This window comes from Cricetulus griseus, chromosome 2 (assembly GCF_003668045.3).
Source record: "Cricetulus griseus strain 17A/GY chromosome 2, alternate assembly CriGri-PICRH-1.0, whole genome shotgun sequence".
NCBI classification, from domain to species: domain Eukaryota; kingdom Metazoa; phylum Chordata; class Mammalia; order Rodentia; family Cricetidae; genus Cricetulus; species Cricetulus griseus.
In genome coordinates, this window is record NC_048595.1 from 85,372,739 (window position 1) to 85,393,523 (window position 20,785).

The 20,785-nt window shown below is 40.5% G+C and overlaps 1 protein-coding gene across 12 annotated transcripts in view; it reads left to right on the forward strand.

The window, feature by feature from the left end:
- Positions 1 to 20,785, forward strand: part of Lpar1 (lysophosphatidic acid receptor 1) — a 130,882-nt gene that overhangs the window by 74,538 nt on the left and 35,559 nt on the right. The gene's annotated exons all lie outside the window — the stretch shown is intronic.

Here is a 20,785-nt window from a genome sequence, read left to right on the forward strand (position 1 = left end):
TATGGAGTGAGTGGGTCCTGATGATCATCCACCCATCTATGCTGAGATGATCTTGTTAATCCTTTGGCTGTCTTGATCTTGTGAAGGCCTTGTGCAGGTAACCACTGCTGCTTTGGGGTCATGATTTAGATACCCCTGTCATGTACTGAGGCGGCATTTTTCAGCACCCATCTCCATCCTCTGGCTCTTACGTTCTGTCTGCCTCCTCTTCTGTGATGTTTTCTCAGCCTTGATGGAGGAGCCAGATGTTCTTTTTAGGGCTGAGCACTCAGGATCTCCTTCTCAGCACTGTGACCAGTTCTGCATCTCTCTGTTGACTGCTGTCCACTGGGAAAAGAAACTTTTCCTGACCATGGTGGAGAGCCCCCAGGTCTGTTGGTAGCAGAAGCTGGGCAAACTCTCTATAATTCTTATCAAATTGTAGGCAAATAGACCAAGGTTTTATAGAAATCTATGGCAGTAATCCATATCTCTTCATGTTAATAGATATTAAGTCACAATTCAAAGTAAAGATTAGAATGTTATTCCTTCTATAAACTAAAATAATCTTTTGTTGTTGATTTTAAAAATTCAAATATAATTATATCATTTCTCCCTCCCTCTTCTCCCTGTAATCTGTTGCATGTTCTTCCCCCATATCTATCTATCTATCTATCTATCTATCTATCTATCTATCTATCATCTATCTATCTATCTATCTATTTATCTATCATCTATCTATCTATCTATCTATCTATCTATCTATGTCTTAATATATTAATATAACCTGCTCAGTTCCTTTAATGTTTCTTGTACGTATATCATTTTATGAGCAGTTATGGAGCTCATCCTTGAAGAAAACAATTTATCTCACTCTCAGCATTTTTTGACACAGGCTAACATTGAACTTACTATGTATAGCCCAAATTGACCTTATCTTGTGGCTCCTGCCTCAGTCTCCTGAGTGGTGAGATTATAGGCATGAATTACCAAAGCCAGTTTTAAACTCAAATAACTTTTACCTTCAAGTTTCAAGTTTAAGTTTTCCTAGATTAAAAAAAAAAACTCATGGTAGTGATCAGTGTGAATATATGTATACATACTTGGAAAACAGTTCTAGAAAACCCAATATGTTCTAGGCACTACCATCGCACCTGGAGATATAACTGCTAAAGAACATTTGGAGGACATTTCTTTTGGAGTGTAGAGTAGCTAAAATGTTCACTTGGTGATAATTTGTTTAAATAATTACCTAGTTGAATCACATCTTTAAAGACTGTATTGAGGTTAATGTTTGATTACATCTATTAATTTTAAAATATACCCATATAAGCTGTGTGTTGGTGGCACACTCCTTTAATCCCAGCACTCGGGAGGCAGAGGCAGGTAGATCTCTGTGAGTTCAAGGCCAGCCTGGTCTCCAGATCAAGTGCCAGGATAGACTCCAAAGCTACTCAGAGAAACCCTGTCTTGAATAAACAAAAACGACGCCACCAATAAAATCCCTGTTAGAAAAACAAACCATAGCTTTTTTAGTGGCTGGGGATATAGCTGTGTTGTAGACTCTCTTTCCTTTTTTTCCTTTACTTTTTTAAAATTGAAAATGTATTTTTTCATATAGTAAGTATATTCTGGTCATGTTTTGTCCTCTCTAATTCCTCCTAGATTCTCCCTCCCTCTCCACCCACCAAAATCCACACCCTTTCTTTCACTCTGTCATTAGAAAATAAACAGGAAACTAAAAAACAAAAAAAAAAGGAAAAAATAAAGAAAGGAAAGAGTCAAAGTAAAAGCACAAGACACACATACAGATGCTGATGTACACACAGAAATTATGTAAAAACACAAAGTGGGAAACTATAGTATATAAGCAAAAGACCTGTTAGGTTACTATATATATTAATTATATTATAACATTAATATATATGTATATATATATGTATATATATGTATATAATATATATCCTAGATAAAGAATTATGAGACAACAACACTCCAAAAATATTATTGGGTTTATTTTGTGTTGGCCTCCGCTTAAGTGTGTTTTGTATACCCAGTGAGATTTTGTTGGAGAAAACTTAACTTTTCCTCTGTGACTAGTTGTCAACTGGAGATAGTTTCTGGGTGAGGGATGGGGCTTGTGTCCACTTCCCCTCTCAGCACTGGGACCCCATCTGGCTTTGAACTGTACAGGTCCTGTACATGCTGCTACAGTCTCTGTGAGTTCATATGGGCATGTTGTGTCTAGAAGGCCTTGTTTTCTTGGTGTCTTCCATCTTCAGTCTTTCCCCCTTCTCTTCTACAAAGTTCCCTGAAGGGAGGGATTTAATGGAGACAGCCCATTTAGGACTGAATGTTCCAAGGTCTTTCATCCTCTATACATTGTCCAGTTGTGGGTTTCTATTTGTTCCAATCTACTGTAGGAGGAAGCTTCTCTCATGATGGTTGAACAAGTCACTGATCTATGAGTATATCACAATGTCATTAGGAGTCATTTTATTGCTGCACTCCTTTAGTAGAACAGCAGTATTTGGTTTTCCCCTAGGTGCATGGCCTATCTAGTTGAGGGTTCTTGGTCACTTAAGCATTGTTGGGCATAGGCTCCATCTCATGGAGTAAGGCTTAAATCCAATCAAATAGTTGTTGGTTATTCCTAAAACTTTTGTGCCACTGTTACACCAGCATATCTTGCAGGCAGGTTATCATTGTAGATTGAAGGGTTTGTAGGTTGCTGAGTACCTTCAGTACCAGGAACAATAATCAGTAGGGATGAAGGCTCTAGGGAAGTACCAGCTCAACTTCTCCCCAATGGGTGACTTGTGTAGATGTTGTCCTCAGCAGTAGAGACTTACTATCAGTTTGTGGAGAGCAATCAATAGCCTTGGCAATATCCTAGGCCTTTTGGGAATTTCCATGGGGCCCCTGGGGCTAACAACTCAATTAGATATAATCCATGCCTGCTACTGAGGGTTTTATTTGGTGTTGAGATATAGACTTTTTCTAGCAGATTTAAGACCTCATATTAGATCCCTAGCCATGCAAACACACAGACAAACAAACAATTTCATCTTTGCTACAGAAGTTGAGTGCAAAGGTCCTGTAATCCTGAACATTCAGGCAACATCCTCACTGGGGACACCATCGCCTCAGACACGAGATGTCTGATTCCATCCAAAGGTCAATGAGCACAAGAGCAGCTTCTTCCTTGTTTAATTACAGCAATGCCTTTGAGCATCTCTGTGCCACCAGACAGCTTCACCTGATCTGAAGAAAACACATTTCAGTTTCCCATGGATACAATTTGTGTGTGAGACATTTTGCTTTCATATTGACTCAGACATTTGTTTTCTGGACACTGTGAATAACAAATCAATTTTATTTTGATTTATTCTGGGCTGGCTATGACTCATCACTTGTGTGGATAGCCTTTGGTTTTGCTGTATGGGAATGGTCATGGCATTTAGACCTGCTCAGTGTTTATGTTCAAACAAGCATTCGTTGGTCAACAATTGAGTTTCTAGAGAAGGCACATCTTGGAGTTTTACAATGGCAGCATCAGTTGGAACTCATGAGTGTGCAGATAGCTGCTTTTGAGTGAGCACTGGATGTTAATAAGAATTTTATTTCAAATCTGAACAGCATTACTTGCTTACCCAGCACTAAGACTATCTTGGAGGTTTAGATTTGGAAATAACAACCCTGCAGAACATGGGTACCATGATGAACTTGCTATCTTTTCCCTGAGTGGTGAAAAAGGAAGTCTGGGGACTCTAGGTAGCTTGCCTGAAGTCACACAGGTAGTAAGTGTAGGAGCTGGAATTGCATACAGCTCATGCCTTGGGTTCCATGATCTGTGTGTCTTTTTTACCTTCACATCATGCTGTATCTCAAGAGTAAAACTATCCCATGTCTTCTAGGAGAGTTTGCAGGCCAGTAGGCTTTTTGTATTGATCCTGATACTTTTCTTTGATAGTGCCAAATCCTGCCTTTGCCTTGTTTCCAGGAGCAAAGAAAGCCTTCAAGGTGTGTTCTTTCTCTTCCTTCTAATGACCCTTGGGATTCACATGTATTCCACCATTTCCCATGATTTGGTATTACAGCCTCCATAAACCAGCTGCTTCTCCCTGAGGGAATGTTTTGTTCAAGGTGTAGGTGACTCCCCGTTCCTTGTCCCAGTATGAAGCTAGAGAACCCTTCCCCAGCTCAGGCTTCCATCTGCTTGACATCTTACCAAGAATTCCTTGAGTCGGCAGTTCCCCTAGTGACTCAGGCAGTGGAGGCCTTCTTCCTTATTTGACCACAGGCTGTCTTAGGATGTCAGTTCTCTCCTTTCCTGCTCTCTTATTTGTGGTAACACTTCTACTGAGGACAATCAGAAAAGAGGAGAGTCAGAACTCAGAAAGGAAAAGAATCCTGGGGAAGGTGTGGAGGCTTTGACATCTAGTCCCTGGGAGGCATATGAAGTAGAACAAACTAAGGGTGTCATCTCTCTTGCAAAAAAGGATACGGTTTTTTGTCATCTAGTTTGATCCATTTCAGTGACCAGTGGTCACCAGTAAGGACAAATTGCCTATTGTTATCCATGTACTTTGTGCCAGAGTCAACACTCACCACCACTCTTAAGTGTTGTTTAGACCAACTATTAGGGAAAGTTTCACCCCCCCCCCATTTTATATTGAAGAGCCTTGGTTAGTGTATGGCAAGTAATTTGCAGAAGGTCTTTCTCTTTGTAAGTGGAAAAACAGAATTCATCTGTAGGGATGGATTCCCTGCGCCTCCACCACAGGGCTCTGACCTTCAGTTTTTTCAGTTCAGTTCAGATGAATCTGATGAGTGCTAAGGGATAAACAGGCCAATCAGAGCAATCCTTTGCAGAGTTTATGTTGGAGAAGAAGCTATGAAAGGACTGTGAAGCAGCTGGCTCCTTGTTTTGGGAGGGATGGGGCAGGGACCCTGAGTGGAGGGGAGGACAGGTTTCCCAGAAGAGACAATATTGAGTAGATTCATAGTAAGTCTCTCGCTCTCTTTCTCTCTTTATACACATGTAGTTTGACAGTATGTGTCTCCCTCAATTGATTTCTCACCTTATGTTTTGAGACAGGGTTTCTCACCGAGCTCAGAGCTTATGATTAGCTAGACTTGCTGGCCAGCAAGCCCAAGGTTCCCCTGAGTTCTGCCTCTTCAGCCTCTTCAGCATTGAGACCACAGATGTGTGATACCACACAGGGTCTTTTACATGGGTACCAGGGATCCAAGAGTTTGTCATACTGTAGTCTGGAGGCAAGGGTGGGCGTAGGGTTGGTGGGGGACAGGGAGCAGTGTGAGCAATGGTTATCGATCTTGGGAAATTAAAAGCTGTCAGGTATGATTTGCATGCTGTGGATATGCTAAATAGAATGTTGACTAGATGGAGGAAACCTTCAAAACATATTATGGAGTTTGGGCTTTAGGGTGAGTGATAGGAAATGCTAGAGTACAAGTAAAAATGAGCATCAAACAAAGATACTTGTAGTAGCAAAACCAGACACTGACTGGCAGGGATGCTGGTATCACAGGCAGGAACCCACATATCTAGGCATATATAGGGGTTTTTTGGAATCTGGTACCATGGACACGAACCCATGCATCCTCTGGAGATGAGGAGTATATGATTCTTTTTTCATGTGCATACTTTCTGGGTTCCTGTTCTTCACTTTTCAAGTGTGAAGGTCGATGCCAATTTGTTTCACTGCATGAAAATGATAGGAAGAATTATTTTTTTAAAGATAAGTGTCTTCCTTATTTGGAGTTTCAGAGCTTAGATGGTATTGAAAACCATTCCATGTACCTCCATCATCTTTCAAATGAAGGGTCTGAAGCCCTCACATTGAATCATTTCCTTCTCAGTTGGCTCATAACCCAAACCAGGGCCCAGTGTTCTGATAGATGTGCTATTGTTTTATGCACCCCAGTCCTATCCACACTTTCTGTCATTTCCTTCTTTCTGAGCACCGGCATATATTTGAGTGGCTAGCTGGAACTGACTCTAAACATTGTGGCTATGCAGGTAGCAAGCTCCCATGGGAAGGGCCTCTTTGAATTTGGTCTCATTATAACCAGCTGGTAGTCTCTGGCCTGAGGCTTTGACACATGACATCCCAAACTGAATTGCTTGCATATTTTGTAGCTCTGACATCTATTACAATTGTGTTGACTTTGTTAGTAACAGTGTGGAATTAATGGTTTTATTCAGGTGTGTGTGTGTTCTCACTTTTATTCACCAGTTTGGTTGCCTCGGGTCCTCACTCTTGCATTGATTATCTGGATGATGATGGGCACATTACATCCTTTCTGTGTTAATTAATGTCTTTCTATCTTTGCCCATAGGGTAAGTTGGCCAGTTTGATTTTCAAAGGTTCTGTTTATTTTATGAATAAGATTATAAGGATAAGATGACCAATCTTTCTAGTGGAAAACATAGAAAGGGGATCAGAACAAAAGCACACTTTATACTAAGTGCCTCCTTCCTCAGTAATTCATATGAAGATGCTCTGTTGACCAGTAGAGGCTGTGGCCCCTTTACTGAGAATCATCTCTGAGAAGTCAGTTTTGACATTTTATTTTCTTACAGAGACCTGGGTGGCAGTGAAGGAGAGCCTCCCAGTTGGTCTTGCCAGTCAGAGAAGGGAACAGACATAGAGTCTCTTCTTCTCTGGCCACAGGTGACCGAGCTACATACCCATGCTGCACTGTGGAAGGGAATTACAGCTACCTCAAGTGTCCTCGGGTCCCAGTGGCATCCCTGTGAAGGCCCCTTTGAAGAAGAACCTGAGGGAACATTCATGAGAGCTTTGATTGTTTTCCGAGTCCCTGGGTTGGCTTGACCCTGTGAGTGGTGGCCAGGAGAGACACTCTGCACACGTAGAGCTGCCCAGGCCAGAGCCCCAAGCCCCAGAGAAAACACCTTTCCTATGGCATCTCTGTACACTCCTTGTTGCCCATCTCCATTCAAATATTTTTATTCCAAAGAAACATTCAAACAGAAACAAAACCCCCAGACCACATCACCTAACAGAGCTCCTTTTGAGGTGTGGACAGACACTCCTACATAAGTTCTTTCTTATTTTAGGTCTGTAGGAGTGACTCAGGCCTCTGAAGCTGAGACACTGGATGCTAGGTCATTTGTTCTTGTCCTTATATGGAATAAAAGATGCTCATATTCCTTTACTTGGGTGATTTTGACCAAGGTGGGAATCACTATTGCCAGGGGTTGTAAACTTAGATTTGAAGTGAGATGGGACAGTTTGAATCTTGGCTTTTCACCACAAGCTCCCGGAACATAAGAAAAAAATGACTTTAACTTCCCTTAACCTCTGTTTCAGAATTAGGGTTAGATGAACTGATTTCTTTATGTAAATCACGTTGTTCGGCCTCTCCCAGAGAACACTTACTATAGCAAAGAATTGTGTCCCAGACTAGTAAGTCTTAGCCACACAAGCAACTGGCCCTCCATCTTTTTTCAGACACACTCATGTCCAGAACTACCCATGCACCAAACCCATTATTGCATACAATGGTAGTATTTCATTTCTCTGACACAGTATAAAAGAACCATTGTGTTTCAGCAGCTGGCTCTGAGAGTAGGTTGTGCATTTCATTGTGAATGTCTTTGCCTTTTCCATGCAAAGGGAATAGCAGTTTTGATCTGCTTCACTCCCTGCAGGTGAATTTAAATAGGGTTGGCTATTAAGAAATGATTGGGAGTGAAAAAGACCACTTTGTTAGTATCCATTTGAATGCCATTGTCTTTTGTAGGTGGGTCTGCAATAATTAAGGTGCAGCTAGCAGCCCAAAGTCATGCAGAGCTAACTCCTTTCTCTTTCCTTTTGATGTGTGATAAAATATCATGCCTGGAGTACATGGAAAAACTGTCAAATAGACAGTATATTACTTACTTCTCTGGTGATGGATAAGGCACCATGGCCAAAGACAACTCAAGGAAAAGGTTTATTTCAGCTTATGGTTACAGATGACAAGGAGTCCTCATATGATGTGATGACCACCACAGCAGCAAGTGGTGGTCATGGTGGAGCAGGAGCACAAAGCTGAGAGCTTGCATCTCAATCCCAAACATGAAACAGAGAGAGTAACTGGAAGAATGCAGGGCTTTGTTTTTAATTTATTTTTTTTCCATTTTCCATACCAATCCCAGTTCCTCCTCCCTCTCCTTCTTCTGCCCCCCACACATCCTACCCCCCCTTCCACTTCTCAGAGGGGGTAAGGCCTCCCTTGGGGAGTCAACAAAGTCTGGCATACCAAGTTGAAGCAGGACCAAGCCCCTCCCCACTGAATCAAGGCTGGGCAAGGTATCCTATCATAGGGAATGGACTCCAAAAAGCCAGCTGATGTATCCAGGCTAAGTTCTGGTCCCACTGCCAGGGGCCGCCCCCAATAGTCAGGGCTTTTTTTTTATTTATTTGTTTGTTTTATCAAAACCCACCCTCAGTGATGTGCTTCTTCCAGAAGGCTAAACCTAGACCTCCTAAAGCACCTAATCCTTCCCAAACAGTCCCTCCAACTGGGCATCAAGTGTTCAAATGCCCAAGACACTGGGGTATATGTCTCATTTAGAGCACTACAGATGGGATCATGAGACCTTGTGCTGCCCTCAGCTGCTCCCAATGTCATAGTGTGATAATGTGGCTTCTGTCACTATTCACTAGGAAGAAAAGGATTAAGCCCTTCTACTCCCCAGTGCTACCTTGTAATCTCCATTGAGAATGGCTTTGGACATTTCATGATGGTAGCAGATAAATGAAGTCATGCCTTGAAGCCTTGCCTTGATGGATGATAAAATCAAACCTACCCCTGGGGATTTGCTTAGATTGTTTCATTACAATATGTATCTGTGTAGCCTGAGACTCAGTGTGATTCCATTGTCTACTCGTGACATTTGTTAAAAGGTGGTTCTTGCAAAAACAATTCCATAGCATGACTGCCATGGATGTTTGTTAGGCTAAGGTCCAGTTAATAATATCTTATTTTTACAAGTGAACTGAAGGTCTTCTAGGTCCTCTGTTGAGAAGCAGGAATGCAAAAACTAGTGAAAATAGGACCTGTCCACATACACTCCCAATTCAGTAATTTCAATAATAATATAGCAAATAAAACAGTATAATGTGATAACATGTTCCAGGATTATAGGAATGTCACACTGCACCTGGGTGTGTCTGGAAAGGCTTCAAGGTGTAAATGGAGTTGGAATTATTACAGGCTGACCAAGCACATGTAGGTGAAGGAATTATTTCTGTTAGGTATTCTTTACATACTGAGTTTTGAAAAAAATGCAGTAATTTCCTTGAAAATGTACTGATTTTTGCCATTTTCATATGACAATAATCTTTATTAGGGCTACAAACCTCCATATAAATTCTTGGAGATGTAAGTTGAATCTTCCATAATGGTCAAACAATATTTTTTTACTCTCATGTTACCTATATGTTACACTTGTGTAAAGTATTCTTTCTCTGTATCTATCATAGATACTAAGCATCTTGAAATCATATTTTGCACCAGTATAATGTATTATCTCTGTATGTAATATATATTAGATTCTAAGTAGGTTAGTATCATCAAATAATTATGAAATAGGTAGATTTTGAATGGTTACTAGTCTAGAAGAAATGAAACAGCTTTCTTTCTTCAAGATTTTTAAATTTTTAATGTCATGTGTATGAGAGTTTGCCTCTGTGTGTGTGTGTGTGTGTGTGTGTGTGTGTGTGTGTGTGTGTGTGTGTGTACCATGCTCAAGCCTCATGCTCATGGAAATCAGAAGAGGGCATTGGATCCACTGGAACTGGAGTTAGGGATGGTTTTGAGCTGCCATCTGTGTCAAGAATCTAAATCTGGGTCTTCTGCAAGAGCAGCTAGTGCTCTTAACTGCTGATCCCTTTCTCCAGCCCTGGGATGACTTTCTACATGAGCAAGTTAATATTCTATGGAAAATAGGAAGGGCTTTATAGTGATCTTTCTCCAGGTCATTACTATGAAAACTTGGCATCTAAATCTGAAGCATGATGGGGATATAGTTTACTGTGGCACCTTACAAGTTGTTATGGCTGTGTGGGCCTGTGGATTTCAGTAATTGATTTCCCTTATTAGTATTACAGCAAGAGAATTTCAGGACAGCTGCTATATCTAGAGATGAGCAGTTGTATTCTCAGAGGTTTATTCCAGATCTTAGGAACACTAAACATCGTTTCTGATTTTCTGATACAGATCAGACTAAATATACACATTCATGCACACATGCACACATGCTCATATACATGGATTATCAAATTTAGTAAAAAAATTATTGCATATGATATACAAAGATGTGATTTAATGATGGGATACATTCTGAGGAGTCTGCTGTTGGCACATGGCTGTTGTAAAAGGCAACATTTGTTATTCATCTGTACAAATTCAATTGTACATCAAATTGAATGGAATTTAATTGGGTATTTTATATAGCAATCTTGACCTGCACAGGAAATAACACATTTTAGATGGCAACCTATTCTGTTGAACACATTTTCTTCTTTGTGTTTCCATATTATTCTGACAATAAATTTAAGCTCAGAAAGGGCTTGACTTATTGTGGTGGTTTCAGTGAGAAATGTACCCTATACGCTCAATTCAAGTATTGAACATGTGGCCCCTAGTTGGTGTGCTGTTTGGCGAAATGGTGCAATCTTGCTGGAGAAGCTTTCATAGCCTCATTCTACATCATGTTTGAACTCTGCTTTGAGTCTATGTAGAGGACGTGAGGATTCCTTTCTCCAACTGTCGTTATGGACTCTCCCTCTGGAACCATAAGACAAAATAAACCCTTCCCTCCATAAATTGCTTTTCATTGTGGTGATTTTTCACAGCAACAGAAAAGTAACTAATACACTTACTACTTCTCATTTTTATTTAGAGTTGTGTAATCAGAGGTTCTGTGTCCCAGAGCCACTAGGTCCCAAATACCTAGCAGCCACTTCCCCAGTTACCACACAGAGGCTTATATTACTTACAAATGCTTGACCAATAGCTCAGGATTGTTATTAACTAGCTCTTACATTTAAATTAACCCATTCCTATTAGTTACATTTTACCACGAGGCTTGTGGCTTGTGACTGTGACTTCTGGAGTCTCGACTTTGCCCTTCTCCTTCCCATCATCCTTAGTTTGGTTGCCCTCCCTATAATTTCTGCCTGGCTATCAGCATTTTATTAAACCAATTCCAGTGACAAATATTTACAGTGTACAAGAGGATTATTCCACAGCAGAATTGTCTAGAAATACATAAGAGATCCTTTCTGATTAAAGAATTGTATGGTTGTTTCTCAGAAATTACACATGCACCTGTTTGTGAACAAATGATGGTGCATACCTTTGTGTGAAAATGGAATTGTTTTCTTCTTTTATGTCCTATTTGAAAAGAAGCATTTTAATTACATTTGCTTGCCATATAGCAAAAACCTATTTTTTTTTTTTTTTTTTTTTTACTTTTTTGAGATAGGATTTTATACCATTCAAAGGTGTCTTGGAATTTACCATGTAGTCTAGGTTGGCCTTGAACTCATGACAGCCCTGTTTTAGCCTTTCTTATGTCAGGATCCCACATGTGGTCTGACATGTCAGGCTAGTAAAAGATTTTGTTTTCTTGTGTTTATTATAGCTTTGGTATTTTTTTCTTTGTGGTCTAAGCTACAGTCGGAGCCTCTGTGAAGCTTTTCATTTCTGTATTTGCTCGAAGATAGAGTCTAGACTGAGTGTGGTCACAGCTTTGCTTAAACCCTGGCAGGTCTCCTTCATCAATAGAGGACATATCATAATTGTCCAAAGTAAATACGAAGTTCTCACAGGGTGACACAGCAATAACAGGGTCTCTTTTGAAGAAGTGGGATTTAATTTGGCATCAGGAGACTGGAAACTCATGGCTTCACCTATTTATCCTGCCTAAGTAGACTTGTGTTGACACACAGAGCACTGCATTTTAAGTAGGGTTTCCATGAGTTCATTCTAAATGGGCATTTCTGTGCTTCAGAGAGCTTCTCTGTGTGGCAAGTGTGAATTCATTTACTGGAGTTATTTTTTTTCTCCTTAGAAAAGTGAAATTAGGTGTAAAGGAGCCTAACCTTAAAGGACCCACGAAAGAGACCTGGGAACAAAATGTTGTGCTGTAGCCAAGGAGTCACCATTCTGTAGTGAAGTGAGTTGTCCAGGTGACCTTGCTGACCCTGTGCTGTGCTGGCCTGATTCCAAAGGAATCATATGCTGGCCTGATTCCAAAGGAAAGGCTATGCCATGAACCACTCTGCAGTCAGTGGGTTTCTGAACAAAAATTGGAGAAGCCATAGATATCCTGCAAAGAGTGTGTGTGGTGTATGTACACCTCTCTCTCTCTCTCTCTCTCTCTCTCTCTCTCTCTCTCTCTCTCTCTCTCTCTGTGTGTGTGTGTGTGTGTGTGTGTGTGTGTGTGTGTGTGTGTGTGTGTGTGTGTGTGTGTGTGTGTGATATGTAGTGATTAAACAGTCAAACAAAAGTTGTGGAGATAAAGCCATATCTTTATCTCATTTAGCAAAAGGGGAGAGGTTTTCATTGCAAACACTTTCTAAGTCTCGATTTATATACCCCACAGTATTTAAAACCACTAATGACTGAGGATGGTCACTTAAAATGGGAGCAGATGCAGTAGACAATGTGGCAGTAGTGTCACAGTGATATAGATTACTGTGCGAATGTGTTAGAGTAGTAAGACCCATGAAGTTCCGTGCTAGAATTTTCTAGTGTTTTGTTTAGTTTAACCTGGATTTTTCCACCTCTGAAGCAATGCATCTGTACATGAAACCATACATACTAAAGTTGGAAATGGGAGCAGAAAATGTATTTCCATGTGTATAACTGCTTGGCGAGGTCATAGAGTGACTGTGCTATCCCTTGGCAGTCCCTGACTCATTATTGTGGTTGTGCATGTAATTCTGTTTCTATGTGGCTAATTGTGTTGTGCAATAATTTGATTTATTGTTTTAATTAGATTCTGATTATAGGTTTTTTTCTATCTTGTAACTGTGGATATTTGAATGCTAACCCATGTGTAATTGAATTTTGTTGAGGAAGCTATTTTCTGAACTGTGTATTGTTAGTTGACTTCCATCTTTTCAGTAGTTTAACTCATAAATATACTTAGAATATTTTCAGTTTACTTCACTTTTTGATTTATCTGAAAAATTTTCAGTGTTAAATCTTTTCAAATAAGTTACTAAAAGACTTAATTTTAAAAATTTTATTCATTTTATATATAAATTTTGACAAATTGCTACTATGAATTTTTATTTTTACTTAGTTTTTCTGTATATATCATATTAAGTTGTATAGCATTTGGCTGATTTCTTTTTCCCCTGACCAATTTTAACCTTTGCTAGGTCAGTATTTTTTAGTCTTAACAGAGTTTCTATAAACACATGTTGATGATGATGGTCAGTGTTAAATACTCACTAATTATCAGAATTCATAGAGTCCTACTTTGCCACACATGGGTAAGGTTTTAAGCAAGAATCCCTCCCCTTTTTATTTTAGTTCTTTGAGAATTTCCTGCAAAGTACTTTTATTGCAATCACTCACCACTTCCCATTCCTCCCAGGTTCACCCTCTTCCTTACCTACCCAACTTTGTGTCATCATTTAAAAAAACAAAACAAAACAAACCTCTCAAAACTATCAAGTCCAATTTTGAGCAGGACTATTAATCTCTTTGAAATTCTGTCCCTTTATCTGCCAAACACAGGGCACACTTTCTTAAATATCATATGTGATGGTCAAGAAAGATCTTTTTATAGGAAGCACTGTCCATGTGTCAAGCGTGGATGCTTTTACAGCTGCAATTTATAGGGTAGTGACCCAAAATTTTAAAAATGTTTGGCATGCTACAAGAGAAACATGTCATAGTGTGCAAGGCTCTAACTAGTCTAGCTCCAGGTTAGCTGCTTGCTGACTGGGGTGATGTTGGGTCATCCACTTAACCTTTGTGACAGCTTCCAATACACTCCATGAGAGCCTGCACTACATCAATGTTTTGTCAAGTGTGGTCCCAGGACCACCTGTGTGAGTCACCTGGGTTGCTCGTTAAATATTATTGGTTCTCTGCCCAGGCCTACTGCAGTGGAATCTTTGTGTTGGCATCCAGACCTGAATACGATAGTCACACAAGCCTGAAAGTGCCACTAGTCTCCAGCTTTGGTTTAAATGACCTGGTATTTAACTAGTTTTTGTTCAACTTTAAATTCTACTTTTCACCTTTTCCACCAAACTTGTCGAAAAAACTTTTTGGTTCCATTTAAATATTGAGAACTTGTGACAGTCCCAGGTAAATCTGTTTGCATACCTGCATTAGGTGAGAGAGGATGAGGAGAGAGAGAAAGGGAAAGGAATGAAGTGGTTCTAGACGAAGCTCAAAACTACAAAGATAAAATTCTTGAGTCCTGAAGAACTTCCCATCAATGAAAATGGTTGTTCTCAAAGTATTTGAAATGACGACTCCACTTAACCTTTGTGACCACTTCCTATCCACTCCATGATAACCTGCACTACAATACAACTCCCTAGGAAAATGTGTCACATGCAGCTTGATGGCTGAAAAATGTGCATGGTCACAGTGATACCTTCAGAAATCATAGACTCTCCAAGCATAATTCACAAAGGCGTGAGACCTGATGCTGTTCTAAGGCTTTTTATTCCCCTCAGGAGAAGAGATGGAATACAATGCCTGTTTTTGTATCAATCCAATAACACTTGCGTGGGTCTGCATGGGGACTTTTGTTGAAGGGAACAGTGACTTTACGCTTTCCCAGGCTAAGTAAACAGTAGATCATCCCTTTTCCTTTTCTTGGGTCAACATGGTGTAGTTTGAGATTTGGGCCCACATGTACTTGGGTTTAAAGTGCCAATTATACTGACACATTAACCCCATGACAAGTAATGGATCTAATCTTCCTGGAGTTTCTGTTGCTTTTCTAATACAGAGAACGTGGTATTTTTGTTGTTTGTTTGTTTGTTTGTTTGTTTTCTGTAGTGGGACAAAATAGCCTCACAAAAAGCAACCTAGGAAGGGAAAGTTTGTTTTGGCTTATAGTTGCAGAGGGATAAAGTCCTTATCAGCAGAGAAGAGATGGCACTACACAGGGAAGGCCTGGCAGCAAGAAGCTGGAGGATCCCATTGCATTCATGGAGCAGCAGGGGTGGGGGGATGAGGAGGATATAGGGGGGTGGAGTGGGGAGGGAGAAGGGACGGAAAGTGGGGACAAGCCCATCCCCAGGGACATCCTTCCTTTGGCAAGGCTGTACCTCCTAATGGTTCTGTAGCCTTCCCAAACAGCACTATGAACTTGACTGGGACCAAGTGTTCAAATACATGAGCCTCTGGGAACATTTCTCGTTCAACCCACCATAGCACTTTCGTGCAAATGGGAAAATGCTATGAGATATGTTCAAATGCTTAGCACAATGTCTGGCACACCACTGAACATGACCTTCTCCTGCCTTCCCCCTTGCTCACAGACATGAAGGTGCCATCTCTCCTGCTGCTGGTGGTTGAAATTGTTTTCTCAGAATGATCCCCTTTGGAGCAATTTAGCTCCCCCCCCCCCACCCCAGGCTTCTGTGATGATGACTGAAATTTTCCTACTCTATGGGAACCAGGGGCTTTGCATGTGGATGCAACCGATTAGTTTTATTTTAGTTTTTCTTTTATCCTTTACAGCATTATCTTTTACCACTCATTGTACCAACTAGTGTAGAATCTTAATAGTTTGGTGGTGGGAACTGCAAGGATTATGGTATTTGTATCCTTTTTGAAAGCCAGGCTTGGTTTGTCTGTATAGTTGCAATTATATATAGGAGTGTGTGTGAGTGTGTGTGTGTGTGTGTGTGTGTGTGTGTGTGTGTGTGTGTGCGCGCGCACGTGCGTGTGTATTTTCCTGGAATATGTGTGTATGTGTGATCCATATGCATGTGTGCATTATAATATGCATGAATATAATACAAAGGGCCAGGCTTCAGATAGGTGAAGATATACATGCACATGTGTATACACACACACACATATGTACATATATATATATGTGTTATTTTTCTGTTGCTGTGATAAATACCATAACCAAGATAGCTTATATAAGAAAGAGTTTATTTTGTCTTGTTTATTTGTTATTGTGAAAGAGGGGTGAGAGTCTATCATAGCAGGGAGGCATGGCAGCAAGTGGCAGGTGTGAGGAGGAACAAGAGCTGATAGATCATGTCTTCAACCTCAGCACAAAGCAGAGAGTGAACTGGAAGTGGTTCAAGGCTGTGAACTCTTAAACTCCCAAAGACAAACTTCCTCCAGCAAGACTGAAGCACCTTCCCAAACAGGGCTACCAACTGGAGACCAAGTGTTCAAATACCTGAGCTTATGGGTGGGGGGTGATCTTCTCATTCTACCACCACAATCCTAGATCTAGGAAAGAATGACTAGTAGGTTTAGGAATTCCATCTCCTTGATCTGGTTCTGTTTCCTCGCTACCATCAAGAACACTGCAACTGTGTACACACCATTCAGTTCAAGTGACAGGATGTCACTTCATCTACATGAAAGTAGATGCTGAAGTGTCTCTTGCTCCTCTAAAAATCTGAATAGATAATACAAGGGAGTGGTAGAAAGTGCTCAGATTATTTATGAGGCAGATGGAACCCTGCCATGTTACAGCCTGTAGAGATGTGGGAAGGGTGCTACGAATAAACAGATATTAGCATGGAAGGCACGTATTGCTGAAGAGGTATAGGTGAAGCTGGGAGGGAATCTAGGACAGCTCTCTCTTAGTGGTGAGCTCAGGAAACTGGCTGTGAGAGCACAGGCAGAGATTGGGGACTAAGGTAATCTATTGATCACATTTACCCCTTTAACTACTGAATCTGTTTCAATAACAATTATTTTAAAAATCATAGTACATAATGATTTGGAAATAAAAGAAAACCAATAAACTTATTCAAATAATTTAGAATTTTATTTCTTGTAGAAAACCCAAGCATTGAAACATATATATGTTTAGATTTCTGCATGCTAATTAATACAATTGAAGTTGTGTAGCACACGTACTTTATAGAATGACTTTTTAAAGTAAGAAACATTTCATGTGTCATTAAGTAATTTGTGAAAATATGTTTCTTTCCCTACCTTTTAATACATAAGTATGATAGGCTACTGTATATTTACTGGGTGTTTAAATTTGCCCTCTTTTCTCTTTGCTAGTTTAAATAGAATTGCGATAAATATGGAATGTAAGTATTGGCTTACTATGAAATTATGAGTTCTGCTACCTATTTTTAAATGATTGTGTGTATCATGTTGATTTCCATGTTGGCCATACAGATACAAGCTGTCTTGTCACTCTTATGTTCAAATCAAATGGCTATTTTTTTAACGTTCATATTTCATTAACTACTATCACTCATGAGAATAAACATTAGCAAACACCCTCCTGAAAGAAGGGTGGACACAGCAATGATTTAGAAACTATGAATCAATACAAACAGGAGTACATCCGGTCATGTTTTTAAACATGTGTATCACTTGGAAATACTTCGTGCCATATAAAGTCTAAATTTACTTCTTCCAAAACCTGGAAGCCTAAGAGCTGAGAGCAGTATAGCATGGTAGTTAACTGTTACTTCCTGGACCCTGATCCTCACAGTACTGAATACCAAGGGAGGCAACTTGGGCACGATATTCAGTTTCTTTGTCTGTAAAATGAGCAGTAGGGCAGAGCCTCGAGAGGCTAAAGGAGATCACTGTGTGAGATGCCGAGGTTGTCAGCGCAAAACATGTAACTCAATGCTTTCAGCCAGTGCCCGAATTTCTCCACTGAAACCTGAAGCCCCATCTTTCCCCTGCTATGGTAGATGGCCTGGAGGAGGCACCAGTCATGCTTCTGCAGCTCCCTGGGCTGTGTCTCCCTGGGCTGGACCATGGCATTGTCAGAGGTTCCTGAGACTCTAGGAACAGATGCACAGCTTCACTTGGAAGAGCCTCTACTGACCTGTCTTCTCAGGCAGATTTAATATCTAGATGATGCTCCAATCCCTTGTCAGTTTAGTGTTCTTACTGCTCAATAATTTTTCAGTGCCCTTTTGCTCACCCCCAGTTCTTCCCAGTTTCATTTAAAAGATTAAATCAGTTTAGTAAGCATAGAGGTTGTAATCAGGTAGTAGCTGTTTTTATAAAATGAAACATAACTGCCCAACTTAAAGAATGTTATTTTAAATCTCTTTCCTATGCTCTGAAGCTTTCCTGTTGGGGAATACACACACTGTCTTAAAACCTGGACTCAGGTGGGTCATCTTCATTTCCTGTTCCATACGATCTCATTCAAATTCCCCCTGTAGACCTCAGCTGGCATCTTACTGGCAAAGGCATGATGTCATCAATGTTGCTATCGAATGCTGAAACCGAAACCACCTCATGCTAGCATCTGACTGTGGATGTCAAATGCCACCATTTCTTAAAATTCTTGAGAAGTTATTTTGGAGATGATAAAACTAAGGCTCCTTGGAGAGATGGCTCAGTGGTTAAGAGCACTTGCTGCTCTTGCAGAAGACCCTGGTTCAGTTCCCAGCGCTCACAGGGTGGCTCAAACCATTTGTAACTCCTGTTCCAGGAAAACTGATGCTCTCTTATGGCCTTCATGAACAATGCACATTTATGCTACGTATATGGCACACATGCATATACATTAAACAACACAAGAAATAAAAAAAAATAAGCAAACAAATAAAAGCTCACAAGGCTCTGAGAGACAGTGTGGATTGCTAAAGATAATTTAACACTTACCAGACCACAAATCCTAACTCAGCCTTTGTCTGCATGTGTATATTGCTTTTTAACTTGCCGTGTTACTGGCTTCATTATTTCAGGAGTTAAAAATATAAGAGTAAGGGCCAAAGAAAGGAAGAAATAAAAAGAAAAAGAAGATGTTTATTCTTTAATTTTTCTAAGCTATAAAAATTTGCTATTCTTTTTTGTTTGGTACTTTCAAGTGTGATTTTAATTGGTGTTTAAGAATTAAGGCAATTGGAAGAAAATGCCAGTGTTTTCTATTAGAAACAAACACTTTTTGCAGACCCTAATTGGACTGCATATTAAAAGTGTTAAATTCAAATTTCAGGAAAGTATAAAAGAAGAATATCTACGCTCCGTCTCCAATAGGTGGACAAATGATTCTGAAAAATGGATAGCCATTCCCCATGTCTCCTTTCCTCTAAATGGTCTCATCTGTCACCCACTTGAGTGCTGCTGCTTCCTGACCACTTTTTGGGCACAGCCACATGGAAAGACATCATCAGGGTGTAATTTTGTACAGAGCACAGAGAACATACTATTACGGAGCAAGGGCTCAGCTGAATAGCTTGGCTGTAGACTATGTTTTGGTTTCTGTGTTAAAAATGGGAATGGAACAGTGCCTCTTCCACTCAGAACTGTTAGGAAGTTTCTGGTCCTGGTCGTGTGCCTGTTGGTGATTTTCATAACCAAATATCAGAGCCAATAGAGAGAGCCAATCTTTAGATCAATTGTGGTTGGAGGCCTTGACTTGAGTTACTGGAATGGTGACTTTAGATTGTTGTTATGCTGAGTCACTCACAGTCTAAAAATGTGACTGACTGAAAAACTGTGGAAGCCACAGAGTGGCCAGGTTCAGTGTTGTCTGACTTATTGAGGCAGGTGTCTTTAGATGAGCAAGCAATGATATTCTCTGAATGACCCTGGTTCTTTAGTGTAGCAACTCAGGAATGGAGGCAGCCATGTCTGTTAAATGCCTGGATCCCTCTTGTGGGAGAGCTTGACTAAGTGTGATGTGGGAAGCTGAGAAGGGAGCCTGAGGTTCCAGGTAATTTTTTTCTTTCTTAGTTAATAGAAGACAATTCTTAGGCAAATTGACCCTCATTCTTTTTAGATGTTGTATGGGTTTTCTATGCTGTTTCACAAATCACTCCAAATTTGTAGGTTTTCAAAATAGTCATCTATTATTGCTTTCTACAGGTTAGAAGTTAAGATTTGTCTAGCTGGTGGCCTGAGCTCACTGACTCTGGACTGACAACTAGGGAAAGGAACCTGCATGGGACCCTCTGCATGATGACAGTTGTGTAGCTTAGTCTGTTTGTGGGGCTCCTAGCAGTGGGATCAGGACCTGTCCCTGGCACTTGAACTGACTTCTGGGAACCCATTTTCCATGCTGGATTGCCTTGCCCAGCCTTGATGCAGGGGGAGAAGCTTGGTCCTGCCTCCATTTGATGTGCCATTGCTTGGCTGACTCCCAGCCTGCTCTTTTCTGAGGAGTGGATGGGGGCAGGGGTGAGGTGGGGGGAGGGGATAAGAGGAGATGAAGGAGGGGAAACTGTGGTCAATATGCAAATTAAAAAAATAGACTTATCTAGCCAGATTTAGTGCTCAGGGTCTGGTGGCCTAACTCCACACACTGGCTAAGCTGCATTCTCTTATGGAGACCAACAGGAAGCCTGTTTCCAGTTTGCTTAGCTTGCTAGCAGAATTAATTTCCTTGTGTCTGTATACAGCCATGTCAGTTTTGTCTTTAAAGGTCAGCAACAGGGTCCATCTCTGATGCTTCCAGTTTCTGACCTTTACCTGCCTTTCAGTATACTCACTAATGAGGTCCAGTGACCCAGGATTAATCTCCCCATTGATCATCTTAAAGTGAATTTAATGACATCTGCAAAACACCTTCATCTTTGCCATTTAACAGAGCCTAATCAAG